At 41.5% G+C, this 27611-nt stretch overlaps 1 protein-coding gene across 1 annotated transcript in view; it reads right to left on the bottom strand.

The window, feature by feature from the left end:
- SOCS5 (suppressor of cytokine signaling 5) overlaps positions 1-23512 on the bottom strand; it is a 32404-nt gene extending 8892 nt beyond the window's left edge. The window contains exon 1 of the mRNA XM_082303098.1: positions 23387-23512. The gene's annotated coding sequence lies outside the window, so the exon portion shown is untranslated. The remainder of the gene's footprint in view (positions 1-23386) is intronic.
- Between the last annotated feature and the right edge of the window lie 4099 nt (positions 23513-27611).

Below are 27611 nucleotides of genomic sequence, written 5' to 3'. Positions count from 1 at the left end.
GCAAAGCCACAGTATCTGGATCATTGAAGTGCCAGGCACAATGGGCATAATCAGACCTACAAAACGGTTTCTCCACATTTTGGTCTCAAGTCCAAAACAGTGGTTCCCAAGTTGTGGTTGGCAGTGCTGTCAGATCACCACATACTGTCTCTCCTCCTTGTTTCCAGCTGCTACATCAAATCAAAAGGCAGCTAAAAATACACACTTTTCTAATATTACTTTTCCAGGTAAGCAACTGCTGTACTCTCCACAAGGATGTTAAATGATTGTGAAGCAAGAGCAATATGAACCACGGTTCTAAAAATGGGAAAGTGGAATACAAGACAAGCTCTTTATTAAAACAGTAGGTCAGCACTTCCCTAAAATAATCATCATTGTTTTTCAGAAATCCAAGAAGAGTCGAGGGATTTAACATGCTCACACCACTGTCAGAAATCTAACAGTAGCAGAACAAAGGAGAATAATTTGCTTCTCCATGCTAGAACCAAGCCCAGGAAAGCAATAAGAGTTAACAGAAAACATTGGGAACTTACATTAAAGCTTTACATACAGAACAGAAAGAAAAATACTGTAATGTGATGCACATGTACTTCAATGAAAAGCTACAGGGTTGGGCAATCACTAGGTGAATATTAAAAGTTAATATACCTAGGTAGGAACTCCAGAGCAACGACAGAAAAGCACAAGTATTACCAGTTTTCATTCACCTCTGGAAGCACTAGAATTGCTGGAACATTTTTAAAGTTAGGCCTCACTACTGCTATTGAGATTCCATAAAAGTAACCTTTTCAGAGAGCAACAGAGTGACAAGTACAAAGTATTTATACCAAACGAAGATCAAAGCACAAGCATAGTTCTTCTGCAACTGTAACATTTACTCTCATTTCTTTTGTTCTGCATCATGTTCCTAGCAAGCCTACAAACACAAGACAGTCAAACCTACTAGAACTGGTTCAGTGCAAGGCCTTAACAGCACAAACACAAGGTAAAGTTGCTAGAATAAGGGCTATCCAACTTTAAACTAAACCTTACTTGAAACATTATCTCCTTCAGCCCTCTGAAGTCTGTCTTCATTCCAAACAAAACCAGTGATGCTGTTTTACTGGGCACAGGTGGCAAAGGGGCTGCATGCTAACCATTTTATCTCATTAAAAATACAAAAGTCTCACATGGGTGCTTATCCTGAAGTGTCATGCTTAATGGTATTAGCTTTATATATCACTATTCTTCTCAGTTCTGCTCAGAAACACAGGCAGTCAATGCACCACCTATCACATCACCGTTGCCAGCCAGCTGACATGGCTTGTTGGACAAACTGCCAGGTGGCTCCAGGAGGGAGTCTCTTTGGGAACCAGCTTTCCCTAATGGAAAACAGTTTCTTGAATTCGGGCAAATTGTCTCAGTTAAACATCTCAGATTTGTGTTAGAATAAAACTTGAGTCACTGGTAAAGTATTTAAAATTCAACCTAGTGATTTTAAATTAGTTTAATTCAATGTGCAACAGATGTGTGGTTTCACAGATTTCTTGTGGCAGCACTAAGCTTGACAAAATAAAAATTGTTTCTGAACTGGTTCTAAAGCCATCCCAGTTTCACAAAGGAGCACCGCCAATGGTTATTCTAGCCTAAACAGGAAATCAATTTCATTCCATCAAAATCCACAAAATGAATTCAACCATTTGTAGATTTTCTAAGAAAAAAACCCCAATTATTTTTCTACGAAAAATAGAAGTTCTACTGATGTTTGCAACAAAATCTCTTTTCAACTAAAAATTATTTCTATCTACTTTGAACTGGCACAAATGATCTTAAAAATAACAGATAATAAGCACTCTACAGGGATTACAGAAGCAATGAGCAGTAGTACCTTAGTGCTATACTCCCATTTGCAGTAAATTTAGACATTCAAAGGCTTGAAGTTTGCAGGAGTGTAGTCTTCAAGTATTCTGAGTGCACAAATGATGAGACAACAAAAATTTTGAGCAACACAATAAAGCTACAGTTACAACCTGTTTGTAGTTTTAAAGTACCACACATTAACAGATTACTGTGAAAACTCAGATCACTCTTTCCAGAAATGTTACAAGTTCTAGCTAGAGTCTTCTGCCTGTGACTTCGTAGGATGACTATTCAAAGTCAAGGCTGTGCTCTGTCTGAAAGAGCACAATCCACTCTCACAATTCACCCAATTTAAAAATTACTCAGTATGGTTTATTATATTCAAAGTATTAACTCCTAACAATGCACCATCTTCACAAAGATGATACACTGCACAAAGTATGATACCTTACAGAACGGGTTCAAAAACAAAAACCTACAAGATGATTTGTTTTGATTTTTTTGTAAGATGATAGCTTCAAAACATTGAAAGATAACAAGGTCAAAACATTGAAGGAATACAAAACCAGACAATTCTTACAAGTCAAAACCCAGTAACTTGACAGGAGAAGGAAAAGAGGAGAGGGAGAGAAATCGGAGTCTCCCTGCTCCTTGCACACTGTTTAGTTCAATGCTAGCAGGAGCTGGCACAGCTAAACCAGCTGCCACCTTCCATGACACTGGCGCATGCCCCCACGGACCATAGAGGGACAAGACTGGAGGGAAACTCTGCTTCTATTTGTATCAGTCCTTAAAATGATTTGCTTAGCAGTGACAAAAGACTTATTAAAGATATTCGCTTCCATTAAGGGATGCTTGCTGGAGAGGTCACTGCCCTATCTGCACACTGCCAGTGCTCACTACAGGCTCCTGCTGTAGGGATGCACTGAGGGAGCTGGTCCCCTCAACACTCCTCAACCTTATCCAAAGTGAGGAAGGCTGGCAAAGCCCGACATCAGAAGTAACGCACTTGAGGAAGGAAGGGCAGTACCAAGGATTACAAAGCAATTTCCTCCCTGCCATTGCACATTCCAGAAATAATGAACTACTACTATAATACTAGAGATAACGTTTCTTGAAAAACAAGGAATGTCTTGGATCGAGTGGAACCATGCATTTTTCTACACACACAAAAATATGCTCACTGCAGACAGCTCAGAGAGCTGATTTAGAGGCTTGGAAGGAAAAGGTACCTGCTATTTTTTTAACTAAACAAGGTAAAGGGGCCAAGTGTCTCAAGTGCTCATGAAAGCCTTATTAGGATAAAGTACTACTGTTTTTTTCCTATAAGGCTTTGATAAACTGGAAGTGCAGTTGTGTAGGAAGATGAATATGAAGGTTTTAATCCCCAAACCAAAACTCAAACCTGCCAGAAAAGAAGTAAAGGATACTGAGCTGCAATTCCAACAACACACAGAATTGGCCTAAGTCAGCACTCACTGCAACCAAAAGAAATGGCGTCAGCCTCTTCCTGGCCACCTGTGCTGGTGCAGGAGGTGGTCTGTACACCATATGGCTGCTCAGTCAACCAGCTCAAGGAACTGATCCAGACTAAAATGAATTCTCAGAAAAAGTCTCAATCATTTACTCCATCTGGTTTATGACTTCTCTATAAACATTCAAGTTAACACATGGGAGGAGCAGATGAGGAGGGAGGAAGCAGCAGCCAGGGCAAGACTGCTTCCTTCCACAGCAGCACGGGTTAGTTCTGCTGAAGTTATTAAGTCCTTGGATGGCTACTTTGAAGAGAAATCTCCATTTGAAGCCTATATATATTAACCAGCTGTGGGGCTCTGGCTGCAAAGAGAGAGATTAGGACTCTACTCAAGATGCTGCTTTGAACATTTGCATTGAAAGTTCAGCAACTGAAAGAAAACCTTTACTTCGAAAATAAAATTCTGAGTTGGCTTGATGCATTCTGCTAAAACACAAGGAAAGCTGTGAGTTTCAAGGACTTAAGCTGGCAAACTGTCAAGTCAAAGTAAAATAATGATATTTTGCCATTGTTCCAACCTGGAGTAAGAAGTAAACGCCTCCCCCTCCTTCGTGCAAATTCACAATGACCAAAGAGCAGTCTTAGCCTGGACAGCTGATGTTCTGCCAGTTTCTTTCCAAGCAGCTACACATTGGTAACTTCAGTTCAAAAGTACTGCTCCAAGATTTTGAACAGTGGCAACATTCTTGCAAGCCCCTTACTAGGCTTTGGGTTTCCAGAAGGACAATTTTGGGACTGTATGTGCTCACCCCGGATTGAAAAGTACTGTACAGTTCTATCCATTTCTCTTCTGTTCAGAAAATCTAAAATCCCTGAAGCAGAGAAGCCATCAATGGACAAACAAAGTAATGGCACTGAACCAAAACTAAAGACAACTGTTTTTTAAATACTCCTTTCCCTCTACTTACACAAGTCTAGTAGATAATAACACAACCATCATGAACAAAGCTAGTATTTCTAATTGTGCAACAATCAGAGCAAACATGAGTTTCAGATATTAAAACAGAAATAACACTCTACAGATTTACCAAGAACTCCACATAGTGGTAGATCTCTATGCTAGAAACTGCAAATTCAAGACAATGGTGCACATTAATTCCAAGCCAAAAAACCTACAAATCATTTAGGCAATATCCTGATGGTGGCCACTCATTGTAACATGCAAATCCACACAAATGGAAGCGGTTTCCTTTAAATTACCTCCATACACCCTAAGCAGGCAAGTCAATTTCACCTTAACATTTGAAAAAACAAAAGAACAAGCATTAAGTTAGCAAGGTAAAGTACCTGCTATGCAAGAGAACTTCGGGTGACCTAGTGTAATGTTTTGCATATTGCTATGTTTAACTCTTCTCACACAGAAGCTGCCACTACACCTTTTTAAAATTCATGTGGACAGAATAAATGGTTCCAGTCAGTGTTCAAGTTAAGTACAGCAGCCCTCTTGATGACCTCTGCAAAAGCCGTAAGTACCCTGAGAAAAGTTATGGAGCTCTCCCTTAGCAGAGAAGAATTTGTTTCCACTTCTAAGAACACTAATGAAGCATATCTTCCTGTATAAAGTTCTAAAATATAAATAGGTCTCAAATTGATACAAAGAGTGATACAATAGTTATTTGTATGTAATTCTTGGGAGCTCTGAGTTAAGAAAAAGCATACCTTAATAGCTGTGCCTCACTAAAAGCAAAGGAAATTGGAAGCAAAGTTGAAAAGATGAGTCAAATCACAACCCACATCCTTGACTAGCTCAGTAAAAACATCCAATTTAATATATTTTGTAAACAGAGCATTTCATTCAATTGCAAATGGCCTGTTTTCCAAACACATTTCTTCTGTTCTGGGATCAATTTATACTGGTTTAGCAGCTTTATTTCTTCTCACTACATTTTTCAAAACCTTAACAGCCTAATACCTCTCCCTCACCACTGTACCTGTGCCCCCCATCAGCTTACAGGCACTTCCTGTACACAGAGCTTTTCTCATGCACTCAGCCACTTCCCATGTGTCCTTTTAACCTGACCAAGCAAAATATCATATTCTCCAACACAAACTAGCTACCTGCCACCCCCTACCAACTGATAAAACCGAAGCTGTACTGGTCTTTCTCTAGTGATGTATCTACAATGGTAACCACATAGAAAAAAGCATTATTGCTATTCATGCAATTAGCAAGAAAAATAAAATAAAGCACCCCTTCTCTAAAAGTGAAATGGACCCAAAAGTTCAAGTTTCTAGAACCATAACAGTTGAGAAGAGTAACAGCCTAGGCTGTCAGCCAGCTACAGATATGCTGCACAGCAAGTAGAAGGTGGCCTGAGATGGACTGTTCTAATAACATCCATAAACTTAAAAAGTGACCTTCATAACGACTTAACTCCCAACTCACCTTCTTTCATGCCAGAAGTTTGGCAAGTAAACTCTATCACTACAGCATCATTGGAAATCTTAGATCAGCTTCTGTATAGAATATACTTTCATAAAATAGAAACCTATTTGAATAACTGCAGAATGAGACCAGGGGATTTAACCTGTGAAGCATTTGGCAAGCAAGGAGTTAAAATCCTGCCTAAGACTACCCCACAGCTGCTGTCAGCAGTCAGGCTTGTCAAGAGAAGCTCTGGGCTGTCTTGACAAGACTAATTGGCAGCAAGCACCTGGTTCCCCAGGCTGGGCCTAGGGAAGGTAAAAGAACATAAACCCTGCAAAGAAGGAGGAGAAGCAGCTGGAAGGCTGCCAGTAGGTCTAGCCTGTTTCATGTTTTCACTTCAATCCACAAGCAACTTTATCCTACACTATACCCAGTTAGAGCTATTACAAACATTTCTCTGCAACTTCCCAGCCGAAGGAAACCTGTGCTTTGTGGTTCTGTACTTGCAAGTTCCTCCACTGAGCACCCACCAAGCCTTTGCTGTGCAGGGTCACACTGCAGCACAGCCAACTGCAACATCACCACCATCACTAAATTGCAGTAGAATTGAAATTTTGGTTTTCTAATGCCACCAAAAATTCACTTAAAGGTGTTACTGTAACTTTAAAATTATGGACTAATATGCCAGAAAATCAAAATGAAGACTGTTCTGGATATTTTGTACATTGCACACATAAAGCATGTGCAATGAAAACTTATGAACATAGCAAATTATAGTGCATCTTTAAAGAAAGTAATAATAAAAAAAAAGGTTTAAAAATCCCCAACATTCTGGAAACTAGCTAGAAGTAGGATGCATGTGGAATTTTAAGTGGGATTTCCAGAAAAATTTAAAAAATTTAAACATATTTTGACCTCTGCTAAGAGTCATGACCAGTGAACGTGAAGCTTTCTGAAATTCTGCCCTCATTTTTTTCACACTATTAAAACTCAAGTGAAAAAAACTTAAAGCATTAGCCTTGCAGGTTCAGCCCCTGAGGTAGGGAGATCTTTCTTAGGAGTAAGGGACAAAAAAAAATTCCTTTAGTATGTTTAGCTGAATTTGTATTATTGAACCAACAAGTGTCTAATTATATATAAACATACACAAAAATTGATATATATAAAATATATAACATCAACATACACCAGAATTTTTTTTGGTGCAAGATAGTGTAAGTATAAACATTAAAAAGTCAGAAGTAAATTTCTTCAAAGCAAGTTGCTCAGCAAATACATTGACTATGCCTCTGCCAAGTTTCACATTTTGGGCGTTTTAGCTTGCTAGTCAAGAATTCTAACAATGTAGAGCAGCACAAACGTTTCCATATCTTAAAACTCTGGAAATTTGGAAGTGTACTTGTACATAGTCTCAGGATGAAAGACACTTCCATCAATAAGCAATAATGCCAAATTATGGTGCTTGGGGGAACAAAAAATTGCAATGGAACTGCTTGCTAGTTAAACCACTGGTATCTGTAGAACAAACTCACCCCGAGAGCCACAGAGTGTGCCACTCTGCTCCTGGCTGGACACACCACAGAAATGACTGCAACATTCCTTTAACTGCTAATGATATTAATACAATATCATTGTACCAATACAATGATCCATCAGCAATATTTAAAAAGGAAAATCCTCAGCGTAGCAAGATTATAAGCTACTGTGTTTAGAGTTACTGCTCTAGCAATAGCAAAGGAATGTTTCTCTGCCTGACAGCAAAGGATCCAGCCCTTTACAATACCTGCTCTCCATTTATATTCAAAGACTACTAATGAGTAAATCTAGAGGCTCTCTTGGTCTCTACTCATGAGCTTCATGACTCAGTGTTTTTTTAAAAAACCCAACAAAACCAAACAGAAACACCCAATCAAAAAACCCCACCCCAAAACCAAACCAAGACAAACAAACAAACAAAAAAAACCCACCTACACCACACTTCCCCTTGTGCCATGCAAAACATGAATGCCCATGATTCAAAACACAGGATCAAGGTGTACCATAAAGTCAAGTAGAACAATCTAACCTTTCCCGTGGTCAGAAATGTAAGACTATGACTATATGCACAGGACATGCATTACAGAGACTGACCAATCACTGATAAGAAAATCAGGTCTTGCCTCTTAAGAGCATGAATTGCCTCAGTCCATTACAACTGAGGTGCTAACTAGATTATTACACTACTGCCTTATCTTAAAGGAGCTAGACTCTACTGCATAGTAGGATGAAATAGGACAGCACGATTGTCAAGATGTGGCTACATCTTTCTTCTTGGTTTTACATAAAGCAACCAGTTAAATAAAAACTATTTGAATGAAATGCTTATTCTAGCAAAGAAGCACCTGTGCACGTTAAATAAGTAAGCCCCCACAGGATGAGAATTCTCTAAGAAAAATATATGTATTGGGTTAGCTCCTAAATTCTTCTGAAAATAAAATATATAAATGCTTTGTCTTTTGAAGTCATCTATCCAATCCAAAAGCTGACTCCAGTTATCACTAAGGATTGTTGCAGCAAGACCTAGTCACGAATCACTAATCCACTGCTTAGCTAATGGGCATTCCTATTAATCAATAGGAAAACGGCCTATCTAAAAAGACAACTCACTAACCTATGATACCACTTGAACACCTACACACCAGCTCATTCCGTACTGGCAAGCTGCTTAGTATCCAAGGGCTCCTATCTGATATGGATGAATGTAAGTTACAGGCTGCAGGAGCTCCAAGAAGATGCAGCAAAGGAACAGACTGGCAAAATGAATCTTTACAATGGCATTACCAGCTGCATGAGACTAATAAAAGCAGTAATGCTCTTTTGCCCTATGAAAGCAGAGATTCATTTGTATGTATGGTTTACCCTGCTTGAGCAGGGAGGTTGGACCAGATCACCCACTGCAGACCCTTCCTTCCAACCTTACCTATTCTGGGATTCTGTAATGGCTTAAGAGGCTGCATTTCATGCAGGAAGAGTCTGCAGCACCACATAAAATTGAGCAAACCTACATCAATGATAACTGAGTGATAAACTTGTCAGAGGGCAGCTATTGAAGAGTACAGTTCTTTCCAGGTTTTCTCATTAACAGAATTTAGCCACAGAAAGGGCACCCCAAGGATAATAGATAGTCCATGATAACTAATCTACCACTATTTTGCTCCTATTAAAAGGGATATTTTTGCTTCCCTCCCATCCCTTTGCATCAGTTCCAACACTCATCTGACCTCCATTCTCACCATAAGCTAATTGGTGGAAGCACCAGACAGACAAACAGCACTTCAACTAGGAAAAAGAAGCCAGAAGAGACCAGTGATAGCACGAGGGTAGGAGAATCTCCAGAGTTTTATGCAAACAGAGAAAGGGAAAAGAACCATGTCTACCAGTAGCAGTGAGGTGTTAATACAGGTTTAGCCATTTCTGTGAAACCCACTCCTTAATGTTAATCCACACTGCCCTTATAACCAGAAGCATGTTTTATTATATGAAAGATTAAATCAAAGTCATAATTGTAAAGCAAAAATAAAAAATTTAGCTTCAAGACTAAGACCCACCTAGAAAAACACTGTACTCTTCAGATCAGGAACTGTAACACTGTTAACAGGAAAAACTTTAAACATAAAAATACAAGAAATATTAATATTTATTTTTTGAAAAAGATGGTTCAACTGCTACTTGAAAGACCAGACATTTTCTGGTATTTTCATAAACATCCTCAAGACACAGGAACAACCTGTTCAATAAATGATTTCAGGAAGTTGTGATCCTTAATTGTCCTCCATGACGAAAAAGAATTTGATTCTTGATGTTAAAAATAAAAAACCCGTCATTATGAGACATGGCAGTTTCCACATCTAGCTACTGTCACACAGTGGCCAGGAACTCCTGAAGAAAAACATGCATGGTGATCACAAGAATGAGAATTCCAAATTCTAGATTCAAAAATAGATGAAAACTAAGAAATTTTCTTAAGATACTCATGATTAGTCACAGCTTGAGCACACTTTGAACCATTATATAAAGTTGAAGGGTCCAAATAACTAAAACCAGTTGTGCAAGTTCAGAGATTTCAAACTCTTCTGCTACAGATTGGCAGGAGTCTGCCACTTAGGTAAGGGGAGGGAGGGAAAACCCCAGAACACTGCCTCATGTTTGACTGTACACAAGGCTACAAATTTCTGGTTGTACTGGTGCCAGTGGCACACAGACATACAAAATTAACCTGTACATAATTTAAAATCTGTCATGACTTGAGGAAAAATTATTTATCTTCGTAAGAGTTCTGATAAGCAGCCAGACTGGAACATTCTTTCTGCAAAATCTGTCTGTTTGCTCCTCTACTGAATGAGCATGGAAAAGAAACACCTGATCCACCAGGTACCAATTTCCCGAGAAGTTCACCCTACCACAGTGGGCTCTGCTGCTGGTTCAGAGAAAGCACAGCAGTGAAACTCAGGGAAAGTTCTCTCACACAGCTGCAAATGGCTACATAATTGACATGGATTTTGCTACAGGGGAAATGCATTTTAAAAAGGAAACTTTCAGCTGTACTGTGTCAACAGGCAAGGCCATCCTTCTTGAAGTTTAAACTAGCCACCTCAAAAACAGCAAAGAAAGTCAGTGTACTTGCTGGCCCCTAAGTCTTTTCCTAGTAAGAGGGACATGCTTCTGAAAATATTTTTTTTTCTTTTTCCTTTTTAAAAAATAATTTATTTACTACTATCACCTAATGCTTCCCATTATCAGACACATTCAGTTGCTTTCTGATTTGGTCAGAATTTCATAGGCTGGGTAGTGACCTAAAATAGTTCTTCAAAGTCTAAGTCGTTCTAGGAAAAATGTCAAAAAAAGTTACATTTTGGCCATCTTTAAAAAGCTACCTCCTCATTTTATAAATTCAGGAAGCGCAGCCTTTGTGCGGAGTATCTTCTGCTATCCTTAAAAAAGTTCAGCCGAACTTGGTCCAGTTTGGAACTCCTAAATAAAAATACCTTTAGGTTCATCAGCCCAGTAGTCTTTTGAGATTTTATCTGTGAAGATCTGTGAAGAACCACATTGAGCTTTTTTTGGCTGTCACAGCAACCGGTCCTGACCAAATGCACACACTCTGCTTGTGTGAAGTGACTGAGCACCCTCCCTACAACCACAGTTACACATGAGTGTGAGGAGTGACATCCTTGTTATGCCCAGAAGTAACAAATGTGTTCAGATACAGAAGAGGCCAAGCTTTAGCCCAGTATGGATACCTCAACTTCTCTGAAAAAAAATTCTTAACACAGTCAAAGTCACAGTCAAAATACCAGCGTTGCTAGGAGTCTGGAGATACTGTAGAGCTGATGGGACAGGAAAGGAGGAGGAACCAGTGCATGATTCTGGAGCTGACACATGTCAGGGCTGTCTCAGAGATTTCCCAGTTGGCTTTGTACCATAGGACCCCCACTCAATCCCCCCAATTCACTTGGGACAATTCTGGTTCCCATGCTCTGCACAGCTTATTGCAGTCCAGAAATGTACTTGAAAGAAAAATCCTGCTGAGCATACAGAATGCACACAGTCTCCAGGGTACCCCACAAAAAACAAAACAAAACAAAAAACTGCCATGTCCAGATCAGAAATTTTCAAGAAGAGAATTGGCTTAATTTTGACAGATTTTCATGTAAAATTAAAACAATACTGCTCAGCCAGAGGCTGCCCACTGACAAATTTCAAGTGGATGTTCCAGTTCAGAGGTGCAATACATTATTTCAAAGTAGAGACTGACATCAAAAATTAAACCCAAGGCAAAGGAAAGGCATAAAGTATTTTGGTCCAGAAGATTAGAGATCAGGAAAGTTATAAATCATCTTTTAACATTTTTCCAACATTTCCTATTATCTGTGGAAGAAACAGATGAAGGAAGAACATCAGTGGGAACAAAGACTTGTGTGAACTCCCATTTTCACTTAAGTAGCAATGCTCTTTGTTACAGAAGTTTACAGCTGCATAACAAAATAGGATGCTTTGTCAATGATACAAAATCAAACCATTCAAATTGTCCATTCTGATTATGCAAACTGCTGGGTGAACAGCTAGACACTCTCAGAGTTATCTGTGTGATGACCAGTGTCAGGTTCAGTGAATGACAGCACAGGATGGAGCCAGCAAACACAAATAAAACATAATACTATTTTCCTTCCTAAAAATTCCAATTACTTGTTTACTCATTGACATCAGGTAACATTAACACTCTATGCCATCTTGTTTTCTCCAGAAAAAATCTGAAGGTAAATCAGAGTGACCTTTGCAAGCCTCAGAGACAGACTCAACTGGAAGACTTCACAGCCTTGATCTCATAAAATGGCATACTCTATCCTAAGGGAGCAAACAGGAAAGTGAAGCAACATGGGCATATACAAGGACAAGATTCTCTTAATACTGAAAATAGAGGACTTTTAGGCCTAAAGTAAGCACAATCTAAAGTCCATAAGGACCAGACAAGACCCCTCAAAGAGTCTGAAGAGGGTAAAAACCCCACCTCAACTGTAAGAAAATACAACAACCAGGAGAGGTTTTTTTCACTCTTCTGATTCTCCTACAAGCAGTCCTGGACATTCTCTTTAAATTCAAATCATATATAAATAAAACCAGAAACACCCATGGCCACTAACTCTTTACAACCAGTTACCACTGTTCAACTCCCACTACGGGCAATTGTAAGCTATTTGAAGTATCATGTCATGAGCAATACATGCACCAGCCTAAAACTGAAACACCTTTGAACACAGCTACACTTGGTACAAAGTCATCTTTGTCTAAATACTGGTTGGCTGTTGTTGGGGTTATTTTTAGCTTGTTTCTTCTATAGAATAGAGTATTTCAGTTGAGAGGGACCTACAGTGATCACCTGGTCCAACTGCCTGACCAATTTCGAGCTGGCCAAGTTAAAGCACATTTTAAGGGCATTGTCCAAATGGCTCTGAAATGTTGACAGGCTTGGGGCATTGACCACCTCTCGAGGGTGCCCTGTTCCAGTGTTTGAAGAAATGCTTCCTAATTTTCATTCTGAACCTGTCCTGAAGCAGCTTTGAACCATTCCCACACATCCTATCTGGATCCCAGGGAGAAAAGCTCAGCACCTCCCTCACCACTTCCCCTCCTCAGGGAGCTGTAAAGAGCAATGAGGTCACCCTCAGCCTCCTTTTCTCCAAACCAGACAAGACCAAAGCCCTTGGCTGCTCCTCACAGGACACTGCTTCCAGGCCTTGCACCAGCTTTGTTGGCCTCCTCTGGATTCAAGGACTTAACATATTCCCACGGCAGACTTCCACAGTCATATGTCCTTTCTACCTGATGAGAAGGGAGAAAGATGCAAAAGCAGAAATAATTCTTTTACCAGGCTGGCACTATGTTACAGAGTAGGGATCACACACAAGTTTGGCACCACAGCACCTGTGGCTGTGCTACTGCCAACACACTGCCAACTTCAGCTCAGCAAGGATGACACAGAACTCTGCTTCCCTCACTCCATGATACACTCCTTTGCTGCTGCTCCTCACCAAGGAGGCCCAAGTCTGTCTTCCTTCTGTGTACTCCCACACAACAAGCAGAGTGCACGAATACACATAGGACTCTTGCACACATAGGACAGGTATGCTTGTGCAAAGCCTTTTGAGTAGCAATTTTCTACATGTACTTGTTTGAGCCCCAGGCTCAGCTCCTGCAAAGAGGTATCACTTCCCATTAGAGCTAAATACATGGTTCAACTCTAAAATTAGTAAAAAGACAAAAAACACATGCAAAGCTAAATAAGCAGGAACCAAAAATTAGGAGCACTGGATTCAGCAACACTTAAGGGATTTGCAAATATCTGGTAGGCCCACCTAGTGAGATTTTGTAACAGTTACCTTCGTACATTGACATTCTTTTCCAGATTTGGCTTTCATCCCTGTCTCAAATCAAAAACCAGAATATTTTCATATGTAGCTGTATCTGTAACACCACCATAATTTCTGCTATACACAAATCCCAAGGGTTTCCAACAGCAAAGACCAAGACTATTTTTCCATGCTAACAACAAACTCTGCTATGTTTGCAAAATGTTTCCTTTGGATCGTTCCTTATAGCAATACTATGATGTTTCTAGAAAAGAGAAGAGCATCCTGAGCATTAGGAAAACTTACAGTGATTAATGAAACCACAGAACTAAACATCCTTCAGAAGAGAGGCATCAGCTGAGTACTCTCACACGCTACTGAATGACTAAAATACGTCATCCTGCTGCTCAGAGCGCCACTGTTGCCTCTTCAGCCCCTCCAGACACTAAAGGAAGGCACATAAACAAGCAAGGCAGAAGAGAAGAAGGTATGTCATCCATGATGTCAGCATACTCTTAAATCAACAACTGCTAACTTACTGTCCTCTCTGAATCCAGAATAACTTGAAAAAAGACAGGGTACAGTGCTTTAGCAATGACAACCTTACTGTTGACAGGAAGCTCAGAGGCAGTCGGTTTTAAAAGTATCTCAACATCAATTTGCACATAAGAGTGAAAACTAAAAAACTTCAGAGAATTGCTATCTGTTTTACAGGTAAGCTGTACTCCAGTAACTTTCTCACTAAATTAAATCAGTTTTATACTTCTTCGGGCAACAGCTCACACTACATCTACAGATTACCTAGGTAACAGAGTTTTGAAAACCTTACTAGCACCTACTCCTATATTTGCCTTTGGCAGGAAAAAGTTTTTGACTCATTTTTACATTCAATTAATCCACAGTCACATTCTTCATAGAAAGACTTCTGGAAAAACTCAACTTGCTGGAAACAGTAACTATAATTACTGACCCTCTTCAAGTCAGCCAAAATTAAATTGCAAAGTAGATTTTCTGGCATTCGAGCTATAACTTAATAGTACAAAGAAAAGCAAGTAAAAGTGTAAGTAAAAGAAGAAACCAGGCCCAGGATTTGAGAGAACCCAGAAAATGAGATACGAGTAGTGAGTTATAGGGAAAAATTGAGAATGGACCCTGAACATTCTCCTTCTAGATTTGTACTGCAAAAGAAAAAGGGCAAAACTTCTGCTTTGCTCATCTTTTCAGTATCAAATTTCTGTCAAACAAAGCATTAAGACTAAAAAGGAGAAATATGACTTCATGAAATTTCATAGTAAAGAACAAATCATAAACTGTAACTGTATGGTATTTTATCTCCTTATATAACATTATTCTCTTTTTGCCACGGTTTTCAGGTTTGTTTTACTTACTGCTCTCTGCAATTACGAAGAAAGTAAAACCAAAAATCGTAGTGTCTCTGTATTTCTCAGGAAAACAGAAAACACCATTGCAGGTGTCCCATTAGGAAACTTGTGTGCAATTACACATGCCACTGTCAAATCAAGATTCTTTTCACTTATTGGGGCTTTAAAGCAAGTACAAGGATCACATATTCATGGATATACTATTAGTATACCATGTTAACTCTACTAGCATTGAGACAATTAGCTTATCTTGGTGCAAAATTGATAAATATTTCATATTTGACTAAAGTTTAAAAAATACAGAATTCATGGGCTATGTAGACATTCTGCAGGTTTTGCTTCTACCGAATTATTTGCACAACTGAAAAAAAAAAAGTGGTTTCATAATGTGATAATTTTTGAGCCTGTAAGCAAGAACTTCCAGGACTAAAACCAAAATAAGTTCTATCTTAAAAACCATTTACAAAATAAGCTGAAGATTTAAAGTTACTACTATCTATTGTCATCTGTGATACTCCAGGAAAGTATTTTCTACCCAAATAAACCCTGTTGCTGAAAACAGGGCTATAAAGTTCTTAGAGAGCTCACTATCAACAAGGATTCCCATATATACTTAAATATGGGTACCATCAAAGAGATGACCAATGGTACATTGCTATTTTTTTCCATTCTCAAAATTCTGATCAAAACCAGTTGTGAAAAAAGCTAAACACCAGTCACCAAAAAATACAGCAGGGGTCACCAAATGTGGGGAAGGGACAAACCAAACAACACTCAAAGCAAGGATATTTCAAACTTTCAGGCCACTTAAGCGTTAGCCCCTAGAAACCAGCCCCTGACCTGAAAACAAGTGTAAGTCCAATCAACAAAAAGTCAGTTAATCCTGAATTATACGGAACTACAGAACAAAATTTTTTCCAAAACAAGTGCCATACTGAATCTAAGTCCAAACCTTGATCTAAGATACAAGATGCCTACTATTATTTCAGACACCAATTGCTCTACTGGTCTGGACCTTAACGCACCAAACCTCTTTTATTCTGTCCACAACTGTTAGACAAATATCAAAATAGAAAATTTGTTCAATGCAGTGGTCATCACTCACCCACATAAGCAACTCTGAGCTATAGATGAGTGCAATTACTTGATAGTTTTGAATATTAGTAACAATCATTCTGACAAAACCGCTGAAAATCCTTTAACAGATGCTTCACTCCTTTAGGAGTTTGAGAGAACAAAACCACGTCGTATGCACATGGGGACTAACAGTTCTACTGACAAAAATGCTAAATCCTCTAACAAATGCTTCAGACCCCCAAGGAATTTGAGACAACAAAACCGTATCATCCTCACATGAGAATTGATACTGGGCAGCACAGACTCTTGAGGCAAAACAGCCTTCTCACTTCTCACAGCACAACTATTTCAGTATTATAAAAATTAAAACTTCTGACTCATTCCCAGATTTTATCTTTTTAGTTCCAGTAATGAGAAACAGGAGATCATCAGGTCAATCTGAAAGAGTCTGTGTATTTATTAAAATAAACTTTTCTAGAATACAATTCAATAAAAATACCTCTATAATATAGACTACTGGATTAACTGAACTTGGAAATAATTTAACCGAGACATGAAAGCACCACAGAAGAGAATTTATTTTGGGATTGTCATACTGGAAGACTAATTGCTAAGTTATCTTTTTCATAAAGAATAAAAAATGAATTTTCCTTTTCAAACAGATTAGGTGAATAGGGGTTAAAAAAAAAAAAAATCAGTATTTCTACTTTACCAGTGCACATTACGCTAAGTGTCAAGTATAAAGACAGATTTTCTGAAAAAGACCATTTCAAACATTCTCAACTAAAGACAACTAAGTTATGGAAAGAAACCAACAAAATTTGTTAATTGCCAAACCAGGCTATATGCTAATTATGTCAGCAAATACTAACAGGCAGACGACACACTCCTGAAATACAGTAATGGGATGTAACATAAGAATAGCCCTGACCATCACAGGGTACACCTAATAAAAAACCTGTCTGGCCAATACATGCTGCTCAGCAGAGAATACAAGAACGGGTGAACTATTTATTAACACATTTCTGATATCCTCTCCCAGAGTCAGTACTCTGCAGTTCAGGGTTTTAAACCCAGAAGTAGTACTTTTGCATTCTCCAAGATATACTATACTATCAGTAATTTCAATCTCATACTTTAAATCTAAATTATGACACATAATCTGTTTTACATCTGTAAGAACCAGAGCTCCTGCTGTCAGAGTTCTTGCTTCCATAAATAAGTTGTCCAGATCTTAAGAACAGTAAATACGAGGAATTTCTTCAGTGGATAAATCACACATATTTTTGAAGATAAAAGCTGGTTTGATATGGAAACTTTGAATCTGATTTATATTCCAATCTACCATCACTGTGACAATCTGCATTAAGGCCTCATTGTTCTATTAACAAATAAAATTAAAGCAAAAATCAAAGCAGATCAGGTTTGTTGCCAAAGTTTTAAATAATGTCATATGTCCAAATGAGTTAAACTGCTGGCAAGAATCTGCAGAACTACCCAGTGAGATCTTGGCAGCAGAAACTTTGCTCACTGGATTCAAGACTTTTCTGACTTTAAGAGTGTGGCTTGATGAGACAGACTTAAGAGAGAACAAGTCACTGCAGTCTGAAGGGACAACATAATGCCATCACCCCTCTGTACCCCCACGCCCCATCACACACCCCAGAGTCAGTCTCCCTTAACAACCTACTACCAACTAACCCAGAGGAAAAAAGAAATTAGAACAGTGTGGATTGAATGAACCAGTTGAATAAAAATTGAGAAACTGTGTCAGAGATTCTGAGGACTCCAAGTGTGTAATAACACAGGCACAATTTAAGACAGGTCAAACAGAAGCTTTATTAACTATGATCACAGTGAGAGAACATTGAGAGCATCTTTCCTGATTGTCTGCCAGGCGATTGAAGAGACCCAACCCATATCCTGTTTCAGAAAAAAGGCAAGGAAAAGCAATCATATGAATGTTAATAAAGCCAGGTACCCTTCCCCTGGAGGGATGGACTCCTTAAATCTGTTGCTAAACAGCCACAGTTCTAATGAAGACTCAGGCAGTAAAGAACGTAACAATAAGAAGATGGCTCTTGGTGGAGCCCAAAGGGATGGCCTGGCATTATCCTGTCTGAGGTGCAAAGTTGGAAGCAATCAGACTACTGGCTTCTGGTTGAATGTTCTTGAGTATAGATAACCTCTTAGCCAGACCTCTCAATTTTAACTTTTAATAATTTTACCACCACAACTGTTTGACAGCTTAAAAATACATTGTTATTTTCTTTTTCCCGGCCACAAGTAAGACCAATGAATGAGAAATCATATCTATCAAGTCCAAAACACTGCAAGATACAACTGAATACAAATTTTAACTTACTGAGCAAATTTTAAATTTAAAAAAAAAATAGTTTTGATAAAACTGATGTGTTAACTACTCATCCTGCACATCTAAACTGATAAACTACAAACCAGTTTTAAAATGCTTTTTGTACATTTGACTTCCATTTCCTATCCAAGTGCGATTCAACACATTTTTAAAAAATACTTAATTCACTATTCCCCAACAGAAATGTGAAAATTAAAGACTTAAGAAAGCAAAGCATCAACTAAGCAGTGTGTTTAACTGAATTTATCACACAAAGACACAAGCCAACTGAAGATTAAAGATAATTTGCAATCTAAGATTAAATCACTTTATCCATGTGCTACTTCAAAAGAATAGCTCTCAGTGCACTAGTGGAATGATTAAAATACCTCCTTCTTCACAGATGCCAAATGTAAAAGCTCCCCAAAACCAAAGTTTAGTAATAGGTACTTTTTCCACAAGCAAATCAGTCAGTAAATCAAACAGTGCTGCACATGTCTTACTGCAAAACCAAAAACCCAAGGTACAGAGTATGTAGTTTGATATAAAACCAGATGTACCTAACCAGATGAAATTCTAAGTATCAGAAGTTAGAGACACCTTAGAGATGGAAGTCTCCTGTCCCCAGTTCTTTTCAAGAAACAGGGTACTTGCAGGTCTACCCCATTAAACGCGTTCACCCTTAGCTAGGCAAGTTCCATTAAGAAAATTAAGTCAAACTGGCATAAGCAATCACTACAAGGTAAATTTTTGTCATTAGAGGCCAAAAAGTCCAAGAGATTATCTCTATCAGTTTTTATCACGGTCTTGGTCAAGCCTAATTCATTCAGCAGGAGTCCTTGAGTCTCTACAAGCCTAATGGGAATATTAGGTAGTAAGTGCCAGACATTTTTTATCCCAGATTTACAATTCTTAATCCTATGATTGACATTTGAGTCTTGAGCAATGAGGCCCAAGTTACTTCATCTGGGAGCCAAGCTGACTGTTGAATTACTATCAGAATTCATTCTGCTGAGGAGGAACAAAAATGTCATCAGTTTTAGTACTGGAGAAAAACTATTGCTCCAACTCAAATTTTTAAGCAATACTTCAAATTTCACCTCTGTAAATGTGCTCCAGTCAGAAATCACTGAAGCACTTATAAACACTGTAAAAGTTTCTGCCTCTAAGAAACTGGTGCTCACCATAAGTATTGCAGTATGTACTGCAATACAACAGTATCTTAAGGAATGCTCCATGCACCTTCAACAGCAGTGAAAATATTTGTTATAAAAACCTTGAGTTTACACAAAGTAGTTATGTACTGCACTGAAATTGCTCTTATTCTGCTGCAGAAAAAGAAAACCAAATTCCTGACCTCTTTGATTCTTCAACTACTGTAAAGACTCAAACTTCCACAAGAAAGGAGTACTGGTTTAAATACTTCAGTTGACCATGCAGTACATAATCAAGTAGTCTCCAGCTAGCCCTGAACACACCGTACACAGCTACATAAAGAAAATACTTCAGAGTCCTCAAGAAGTATTACTTATCTGGGCCAGCCTCCATCTCCCCCTCCTTCTTATCCCAATCTTTCAAAGATAGGCTTTAAATGTTTTGCAGCTGTCCAACATTAAGGCTGAAGAATTCAACAACCACTGCACTGTAAAAGCACAGGGTGAAAAGCAACTACATTCAGGACCTGTTACAGAGCCAGAAGAGCTTCCTGACTGCAAACTTCTTCAGCAAAATCTGGATAAGGTCCCGAGAGCAGATAAACCTGTAAAATTATTCTTTCTTCCTTCCAGATAATTCTCCAAGTGAGTTCCTACCATATAAACTAGTGCAGACTATGCATAACTGCACTGAGTTTTAGCCAACCTCTCTCACAGCCAAAAATATCAACCACCACCACTGCACACATTTTCTTACTGAGATTTTCAGAAGGTCTGCATAATCTTGTAACTATGAAGTTAGTGAGCCATTTCATATTTCCTGAAACTAAACTGCACATTAGATGATTCACCAATTAGTGTATTCATGAAGCTTTAAGAACCAATCAAAATTTCATTTTTGTTGAAAAATTTAACAGAAATGTCCAGCTGTATGCATGGAGAGAGCATGTGGGCTCTTCTCCTTTATTTAACTTAACTAACAGCTACGTTAGCTGGTGAAAAATATTCAGTGTGTCAAAGTTAATTTATCAAGCTGACAAAGTATAAGGGCTCCAGAAGGTATAGCATACATTTACTAAATTTTAAATACAACATTTTAACTAGATATAGCTCAAAGATTAAAATAAGCTGTCCAACAACCAAACCACACAAATACATATCACTCCAGGGCACTTCTTATTTAATGGAGCAATTGCATGCTCATTTCAAACTAATGCATAGGTCAACATACCAGAAAAGCTGATCATCCTTCAGACCCCAAACCCCACAAATCAAAACGTGTTTTTTTAAACTAGGCAGATATCTCTGGAAGACAGAGGGCTTGTCAGTACAGTGCGGGCCACGATCAGATGGAGGGGAGGGACTGCACGTTGCTCAACACAACCAAACCTTGTGCCTCCCCGAAGCCTCTAGGCACAAATACCACACCGTAAAACTAAGTGCTAATTTCCCCCTACGGTTGAAACTACGAAGTACAGCTCTTGGGGAAACAAGAGGCAAGGAAATCAGCCTAAAGTAGATGGTTATTCAAGAATTACTTAACTAGCCAACCTATTCCAGTACTTTGGAATAAAAATCAATATTTTAGGAGTTTATGATGGAGCCTTTACATCAAAAGTTCTTTCATTCTACAAAGTCAGGAATGTACAATTCAGTAAACAAAAAGGTATCCTGTCTAGATTTTACATTTAACTATTTGCAGCAGTAAATAAAATATCACCACTTGAACTAAGTTTTAAGAATAGATAAAATTGCTGTACGGAAGTCACATGGAATGATCTGAATCCACGCAGTATCTATCAAAAATTGAGCTATTAGGCAAGAGGCTATCACAGGACAAGGTGGTTTACAACTATTAACAATCATCACTACCGTTTGATTAAACTAAAATACATCTCTAAACATAATGAATGAGCCCAAAAAATGAATGTTATACCATCTCGGGTTCTAAGTCCATCACGGAAACACGTAAATTGCCACATCTAATTTGATGAACAGTCACTCATCTCTCTAGAACCTTGCTGCAGTGACAGGTTTCGCATGTTTCAAAGAAGATTAAAAAAAACCCCTTTCTGCTAGAACACAGTTCATTTCTAATCCCTTCCATCTGCTCCCTCTTTCTTAGATGTACCTGCCATCATTAAAAGAGCAATAGAAGAGAAATTCCACATATTCTTCCAGGGACGAACCCAGGCATTTTCCCAATGCTCTCACACATATGAAGTCATGTCAACCTACTGCTACCCAGCTGTCTGAATTCACTGCCTGGCTTGTATTGTTAATGCAATCCTGAAAACCAGAGTAGAAACAGGACATTTAGACCAACTGGAAAATCAGAACTGATTTCATCAGCTCAGTCCACCAGGTCACAAAATCGGTTCGTTTTCTCTCCTTCTATAGTTTGCTTTGGACTGACAAATAATTTGCCCTAGTAGTATAGCTAACTCACTCTGCCATACTTAGCCATGTGCAAAAATGTACAGAATTGAATCTGTTCTGACAGAGACTCTACTGCTAAGGCTATCGCTTTGATACGAGGTCCATTTGAGTATCTTCGTTTACAGACTGACAAGTGAATGAAGTAGGAGGTTGCTAACTTGGAAACCTGCCTCCTTTCAAATGCCTCACTGCAGCAAACTCATCAGCTGGGGATATTCAAGGTAACAGGGGTTATGCTCAGGCTGAAAGCTGCACAACATCTTCAACAGGAAGACTTTAATGGCACAAACCTGCATGACATGAGGTCTTGAGGTGCATGGATCGCACCTCAAGATTCCTATGGATGTAACATTCCCAAACCATACTGAAATTAGCTTGAGTGAAAATGCATCTTTGGTATGGCCAGGGATCACACCCCACGTAATGGGCCCCATATGATGAATAGTATAAAATTTATAGCTTACAATCAGAAACAGTGTGGAAAACTTCAACAAGCTTTACAGGAGAGGGGAAAAAAAAATAAAAGAGGAGAGCATTCTGTAAGTATTCAGGGAATGGAAACCTGACTATTGTACATGCTGGGTAAGACTACATGATACACAACCCTGATGAAATAAACATTCAGAGACAGAAATGTATTCCATGCGATTAAGCTACTGTGATTCAGTGCAAGTACTGGAGTACAAAGTTAATAACAACAGCAAAAATAACTACAATTCTAAGAAACTATTCATAACTCCGAGTCAGATGCTTATAAAGACCACTTGTAAACTTTTATGAGCGCTCACGAGGGAAGACGGCCTGATGTTTAGCGCTCCCCCCCCAGTCCCCGCAGAAGGGGTTAACAGGAGGCTGTGCGCCCTGAGGGCTCTTTAGTGGCAATTCTGCCAGGATAATTTCCATACGGACAAACCGTGCGTGCAAACTCGTACACAGGACACCGCCGACCACCGCGCTGCTCCTGCACCAGCCCCACAACCACCCCGGGTACCAACACCGGGCACCCCCGCCCGGCCGGGGCAGGTTCGACCCTCTGCAGCCGGGGCGCCGCTGCGAACCGTCAGCGGGACGGCCGGGACCGAACGGAACCGCCCCCGACACACCGCTCCCCGCCTCGCCCGCCCCAGGCGCCCTTCTCCCGGCCGCGGGCACAGCCGAGCCCTCGCCGTCCCTTCCCCCGGCTCCCTCGGGCCGGGACAGGGCGGCAGCTCCCGCCTCCCTCCCGCACGGAGCCGCGGCCTCGGCGGGCGGCAGCGGGGCTGCGGCCGCCTGTGGCCGCCGGGGGGCGAGCGGCGCAGGCGGGTCCCGCCCGCCCGCCCGCCGCGCCCGCGCCCCGACCGGAGGCAGCACCTACCGCTGCGCCGTCCCGGCGGGGGCAGCGGCGCCTCAGCGCCGTCCCGGCGGGGGCAGCGCCCGCAGCATCCCCGGCCCGGGCCCGCCGCCGGTGCCGCTCCCGGAGCGACCGGACCGAGCCCCCTCCCTCCCTCCGCCCAATGGAAAATAGTTCCCCGGGCCCCGGAGCGGAGACACCGGGAGCGACACCTCGCCGGCCAATGAGAGCCGGCCTGGCCCCCCGCGGCGCCAATGGGAGCGGCGGGCTGGCGGGGGCGGGGCGTCGCCCAGCCAACCGGGGCGCGGCGCTCGCACTGACCCGCTAGGCTGTCTCCGGTGGCCTCCATTGACCACCATCTTGGAGTCGGGCGCGATGCCCGCTCCGGGAATGGGCTCGCTGGCCGGCGGCCATCTTGGATCCGGGCGGAGTCACGTGCGGGGGCGGGCGGCAGGAGGCGGCGGGGCCGCGGCGGCCGAGCGGAGCCCCCGCCCCGTCCCGTCCCGCCCCGCCGGGAGCCGGAATTCCCCGCCACACTCGGCGTCACAGGCCGAACGGCGGTGCGCGGCTGGTGCCTCCAAGCGCGGCTCCCGGGGCGGCCGGATGCTGCGCAGGCAGGGACCGCCCCGGCACTGCGCCTGCAGGAGTCAGGCGGCTCCTTCTACGCTGAAGGTAGCAGCAAAAACTTGGAGACCCTTGGAGACACGTCGGTATTGTCGGGAGTAATACCCCATTCGAAGCAGTTTCCTCTCCCTTCCTCCCCATAACGGGGAGCGAATCCATGGCTTGGCCTAAGTGCAGGTGAAGTAACATCCGATCACGTCGGGCAAAGGAATCGGTCGCTGCAGCGCAAAAAGACAGCTGGTATTCCAAGTACCAGAACGCATCGCATCTTCCTGTAGCTGGCAGACACACTGGGACGCTACAGTGCGGACGGTGGACACTCAGATGGGAAGAGATGCATCGATGTCAGGCTCGGAGGGAAGGGTCCATGGGTTTACTCTACTGGAAGGCAGCAGCAAGCAGAGAATGGCAGGGGTCGGTTCTCTTTGACATCTTTCTCAGAGACTTTTGAGGAGGAGATGGAGTGTGTGCTCAACAAATTTGCAGGTGGTGCTGAAGCTGGAACAGTGGGAGTGCTGAAGGACAGAGCTGCCATTTAAATGGATCTAGACCAGTTGGGGGAATGACCTGACAGGAAGTCTGTAAAATTCAGCAGGGACACATAGAAGGAAATTTGACAAGTCTAGCGCTTGGGAAGGAGCAGGCCTCTGCAACAGTACAGGGTGGGGACTGATGGGCTGTGGAGCAGCTTTGCAGGAAAGGATGTGGGGTCTCGTTGGACAGCATGTTGGCCATGAGCCAGCAGTGTGTCCTGGCAGCAAGGAGGCCAAAAGCATCCCAGGTTATACAATTGGAAGCTTAGCCAGTAGGCCAAAGAAAGTGATTATTTATTTCTGCTCAGCTACATGAGGAATACTGTGTCCAGTTTTGGCTCCCAAAATGCAAGGAAAATCTCAACAAACTGAAACAAGTTCAATGGAAGCCACCAAGTGGTCCAGGGGGAGGTGCAGCACTTGCCCTGTGAGGGAGAGTCTGAGGTAACCACCCTGGATTAGCTTGAAGAAGAGACAATTTAAAATACTTCAGCATACAGAACACAGCCTAGCATATACGTTACCAGCAAAAAAAACCCCAAAGATTAAATAATACACTGTATAAGCAATTCTGCACCTTGGAAGAGGATGAAAAATATAATGAAACATACATAATTTATGTTAGTTGCATTCAAAATGATACTGATGAGGCCAATGTGTGAATTTACATTTCTAGAGCAGGGTAGCAGTCACGAAGGATTCATGTGCACCCTGCACAAATGCAGCTAAATTGCCACTTGGCAGTCCTACGTAAACAGTGCAATAAAGAATGTGCTAGCACGTAGCAACAACAGGGAAAATAAATATAGAGCCAGCATAGCCAGGATTTAGTTACCAGTTCAACATGGGGAAACACGAAGTCCTGCATCTGGGGAGCACCAGCCCCAGGTGCCTGTACATGCAGGGGGCTGCCCCAGCAGCTTTGTGAGAAGAACCTGAGGATCCTGGTGGGCACCAAGTTGAACATGAGCCAGCAACATGCCCTTGATGCAGAGAAGGATAACGGTATCCTGGGCTGCATGTTGCCAGCAGGTTGAGGGAGTTGATTCTGCTCCTCTCCTCAGCACTGGTGAGGCTGAACCTGCTGAGCTCCCCACTACAAGGGAGATACAAAGCTGCTGGAGAGTTCAACAGAGGGTTGCTAAGATATTAGGGGATTGGAGTACCTCTCCTGGAAGAGGGGCTGGAGGAGATGCGGCTGTTCTGGCTGGAGAAGAGAAGTCTTAGAAGAGGATCTCATCGATGTGTATAAAAACCCGAAGGGAGGATCCAGAGGATGAAGTCAGGATGACAACAGTCTCTTCTGCAGTCATCCAACACTGACTCCACTTGTATAAAAGTTCCATAAGTCAGTTTTAGCCTCAATTTATAAGCTTTTTCACTTTTTAATTAATTATGTAGCAAACTGTAGCATTTTCATTTCCAGTATGCAGTAAATATTTTTATGCTAGATATCTAAAACTTATCAGAAGTATAAAGTTTTAGTAACATAAACCCTCAGATTTGCTATATCTCTTCATAATTGTAGAGCAGGTCCTCTTGATGTTACCATTTTTGCCAGGATTAAGGTTCAGCAAGTTTCCATCTAATGAAAACACCTGCCATTCTGGCCTGCTTCTAGGGCAAAGAACTTGTAACTGGGTGGAGGGAAATAATCAACTGCTTTGTTTCATTTTGAAGATCTGATGATAGGATGGAGGAAAAGAAAGGAAATAGGCTGCTACTTGGTATAAACAAGAAGAAAAATTCCTCATACCAGCAGAGCTAGGCTGTGGCCAGAGCTCAGCAGGATGGAGACTGTGTAGCTGGTGGTTATCATGCCCGGGCTTCACCAACCTGACCCACACAGCTGTAGGACATACTTTGATTTTGTGAGGAAGCATTGGTGCTAGGGACCAGCTCTGAGCCCTCAAAGCATGATGGAACTTGCTGTGGTTTTTCTGTAGCAATATGTTGGACATCTGAAGAGCTCTGTCAGTAAGACTGAGAAGGATATGAGAAAGCCATGGACTGGTGTGGGTGCTCCAGACCACGAGGCTGCAGTGAGCCTATTGGTTCCTTTTTCAGGGTGTGCACACACTCTTGAATGAAAAGCAATTCCCTGGGGAAATTTCTGGGCAATCCCTTCTTTCCTAAGGCAATCAGTTTTCCGGATGGAGGGCAATGATCCGTGTATTGTAGGAGAACAAGGGGATACTGAGAGGAAACACCACTTGGAAGAAGGTGATCAGAGGCTGGAAACTGAGCCGGCTGCTACCTCCCGCATTGGCTTGCTTTCATCTTTCAGTGTTTATTTCCCAGGCATGCCGCCAGCCTGGGGTGTGTGCTGCCAGCAATGCAGCGCTGCAGGGCATGCTGTGCACCGTCCCCTCAGTCTGCCACTCCTGGGTGACACTGCCCACTTTCTGTGCTATGGGCCACCGTGGTTGCTTCACCAGCCCCGAGCTGCCACATTAACCATGCTGCCTTAGCCCACATCTGCGGGATCATTGTTTTTCCGTGTGTCCCTGGCTGATCCTACTTCTGTGTTGCAAATTGTCTGACCCAGGCAGCCTCTGCAGCTCTGGCCCCGAGCACTCTCTTCCACTCCCTTCTCCAGAGTTTATTCCTCTCTGCAGCCTAGAGCAATTCTGAGAAAGCAAATGCAGGCATAGACTTTAAATAAAACTTTTTAATTCCAGATGGAACTTAGTAAGGTTTGATGAAGTTAGTCAACTCCCCTCACTCCTACCACCATCAGCCACATACCAAACCTCAGTGTCAGGGGTTGTAAAACTGAATTGGAGTTCAGCAAGGCAAAAGGGCACCTTTCAGTTCTGGCTGATGTGGCAAGCAGTCTTCTCTGCAGACCCAGCATCTGTGCCCAGAAATCTGTGTGTCTGTGGAACTGAGTTATAGCTACAGTGGTAGGAATTTCCTCTGCTAGGGTGCTTTTTCTAGGCCATGGTGACACACAGCCAGAGGATTGCCTATGGGAGTCAGAGCAGTCATCAGAAGTGTGAGCATTTGATGCTGCTTCCTTACTTCCAGGCTTTTTCCATTCTGAGTGAGATGAACACTACTCTCTACTTCAGCTAGGCAGAGAAGAATAA

This window comes from Coloeus monedula, assembly GCF_965178545.1.
Source record: "Coloeus monedula genome assembly, chromosome: 2".
Classification (NCBI taxonomy): domain Eukaryota; kingdom Metazoa; phylum Chordata; class Aves; order Passeriformes; family Corvidae; genus Coloeus; species Coloeus monedula.
This window is presented reverse-complemented; position numbering and strand designations above follow the sequence as displayed.